The sequence below is a fragment of the Myotis davidii genome, unplaced genomic scaffold, assembly GCF_000327345.1.
Source record: "Myotis davidii unplaced genomic scaffold, ASM32734v1 scaffold6, whole genome shotgun sequence".
Lineage (NCBI taxonomy): Eukaryota > Metazoa > Chordata > Mammalia > Chiroptera > Vespertilionidae > Myotis > Myotis davidii.
In genome coordinates this window covers 9,772,121-9,775,257 of record NW_006383011.1, presented here as the reverse complement: position 1 = coordinate 9,775,257, position 3,137 = coordinate 9,772,121, and the positions used below count along the sequence as shown (strand labels likewise).

Sequence of the window (3,137 nt, the reverse complement as noted above, 5' to 3'; positions counted from 1 at the left end):
CACGCAGGGGAGAAATGCATCCTGGAAAAGCGCAATGTGTATGACTTGTGCCACTGACACTCTACGTCAAACAACATACGCCATCCGGACGACCGGCTGGGGGACCCCACTCACTCAGCTCCTGCAAAAGGCCTGCAGGATCTGGACTCTGAGACCAGGCGCAGATCACCTTCTGGACCTGAGGGAACTGACGGTCGGTCAGTCCGTCTCGGAAACGGTCCCCACCGCGCTTCCGGTGCCGCCGGAAGCGGTTCTTCCCCGAATTCAGAGGACCGAATCCGGAATAGTTGCTCTTGCCGCCAGGACCCGGGTGGGGTGGGTGATGCCCAGCGAGGGAGGCGCTAGTTCAATGTGTAGCCTCTTCTCGGGGTCAGCCGCGCGTCTGTAATCGCTTCTGCAGGTCCCTTCCTTTTCTAGAAGTTTATTACTGCTCTTCTGGGGCTGTGAGCGCCTACACTTCGAGGAAAGTTAAACCCGGAAATGTGGGAGAAAGGATAGGTTCTTATAAGACACATACAAGGAAAAAATACCAGGGAACGTGCCCTGACTAAATAGTCAGGTATTGCATGTTTTAAAAATTCTTGCAGCACACCGGTTGAAAATCGGTGGGCTGTTGTGCTGGAGGTGGTGAAAAGGGAAAGGAGGCAATTATGATGGATTAGCTATGGGGTGGCTGGGTGGTGGTGGTGGGGGGAAGTGGAGGTGGGCTTAGGAGAGGGATTCATGCCTTGCATAACTGATGGATGGCAGTTCAATCCCAAAGAGATTTCTAGGTAGACAATGTGCTGGATGCACTGCCAATTTTATCTCTTTTCATTCTTCTTTTGTAGCTACCACGGAGATCCTACCCTTGGTTAATGTTTTCCTACTTTTGGGACATCATTTACATTGCTTAGGTACAATCAGATTCCAATTCTTTCCTTGCTTACTCTCTAGTCACTGTGATTGGATTTGGATATTTAGTCTTCAAAGTCTTCAAATATTTAAGGACAATCACTCGGGATATGCCTTATCTTCCAAAGGGTGATCTTGCTATTGATTGCTTTCTACTTTCATTCTTAGAGGAAAAGCTAATAAAGTGAGCCCCACCAACCTTACATGCCAAAATAAATTTTAATGAATTGTTCTTAATAAAAATTAGGTTGGCCGAAACCGGTTTGGCTCAGTGGATAGAGCGTCGGCCTGCAGACTGAAAGGTCCCAGGTTCGATTCCGGTCAAGGGCATGTACCTGGGTTGTGCGTACTTCCCCAGTGGGGGATGTGCAGGAGGCAGCTGATCGATGTTTCTCTCTCATCGATGTTTCTAACTCTCTATCTCTATCTCTCTCCTTTCCTCTCTGTAAAAAATCAATAAAATATATTTTTAAAAAAATTAGGTTGAATGTGAAAGCAGTTAACATTTATACAGTAGCTAAATGAGCCACGACATAAACAAAGTTAATTCACAAATGGGGAAATAAAAGAATAAACATGAAAAAAAGTTCCAGGTAAGCCTCTCTCCCTTGTCTGTTTTCTAAGCACTCAGTAATCTATAATAATAAAAGCATAATATGCTAATTAGACCAGACAGCTGAATGACCTTCCGGATGTCCTTCTGGATGAAGCTGTGGTGGTGGGGGCTGAGGAGAGGTGGTTAGGGGTGATCAGGCAGGCAGGCGAGTGGTTAGGAGCAGTGGTCCCAGATTGTGAGAGGGTGCAGGCTGTGCTGAGGGACCCCCGCCCCCTGAGTGCACGGATTCCATGTACTGGCCTCTAGTGTAGTATGTTTGCTTTTGTTATTGACCTGAATTTAGGTGGCCATGAGTAGTAACTAGCCTGTTGGTTCATAATCAGAGATCAAATAATTAGATGAAACAATAATTAGTAGGGAAACATGGCTCAGTAGTTTTTAGAAGTGGTTAAACTGAAAAGTTTTATTATTTTTTAAAATATATTTTTATTGATTTCAGAGAGGCAGGGAGAGGGAGAGAGACAGAAACATCAATGATGAGGGAATCATTGATTGGATGCCTCCTGCACGCTCGAGCGCACAACTCGGCCATGTGCCCTTGACCAGATCGAGCCCAGGACCCTTTAGTCCACAGACCAATGCTCTATCCACTGAGCCATGCAAGCGAGGGCAAGCTGAGAAGTGTTTTCATGTGCTGTCCAAGGCCAACCTGGGTGAAATTGTGAAGTCAGTTCTTGCAGTTTCCACCAAGGCCTATGCAGTGAGGACCCAGATAGATACTTTGTTGTGTCTTCTGAAGGGGCTTCCTTTTCCAGGCCTTCAGTTTGCACCCCAGAAATGACCTAAATCTATTCTCACTGGAGTTAGACGTCCCTTGGATTATCTATGTTTATTTGGGGTTTGAGGCTTAATCTAATTTCATAAATGAAACCCTAACGTGACATTTCAGGCCTCATACAAGGGTTCAGCGAAGTTTCTAAGGATAGCAGAAGCCACCCACCAGAGGCAGGCAAACTGCTTCTGAAAAAGCTGGGTCCAGGCTGCCGCAGCTAACTATTCGCAGATGAATAATAACAAAAGTTAACTTGCAGAAAGGGTAAAGTGGAATTATAATTAAAAAATTGAGAAGTCTTAAAAGGTTAGGGATTGGCCCCCAACTCTCTCTCGGATGGTTCACAGACTCAGGGAGTTTCCCTTGTGAAACCTGAAACCGTCCCCTACACAGAGGACAAGCAGAAACCGCAGGGGCAGGCCGCTCCATGTTGGCAGGTGACAGGTTTAGTAAGCAAGGGGACTTGTTAGGCGGCTTGTCTTGGGAGGCTGCAGGACAAGACCTCCATCCAGATAGTTTGTAGTATGTTATACAGAGGCCATAACACGGTTCAGTGGCCTTTACTGTCCAGATGGCCTCAACACATTACTCTTCCAAGGTTGCTTCCCTCAGGGGCAACCTTTAACATCAGAACTCTCATGTTCTCTGATCTTCCCTCCGCGCAGGTGTTGAAAGGCTGGGTCCGGGGACCGCTTTCAGGAACGTGCAGGGAGGGGCGCACGGAGATGGCACCGCCCCCTCCGGAAGTCCCCGCCCACCCCAGGAAGGCACACCCCCGGAAGTTCCCCGCCCACCCCCGGAAGGCGCCGGCACTGGACTTCCAGAGGCGGCCCGATAGGCGCTCTCGTCAAGCTC

At 47.9% G+C, this 3,137-nt stretch overlaps 1 long non-coding RNA gene across 1 annotated transcript; it reads left to right on the top strand.

Moving 5' to 3' along the window:
* The first annotated feature begins 263 nt into the window (after positions 1 to 263).
* Positions 264 to 3,131, top strand: LOC107181616. Its single transcript, XR_001512280.1, has 3 exons — positions 264 to 1,141; positions 1,377 to 1,487; positions 2,948 to 3,131. It is a non-coding gene; the product is annotated as an uncharacterized LOC107181616 (long non-coding RNA).
* Positions 3,132 to 3,137: the final 6 nt, after the last annotated feature.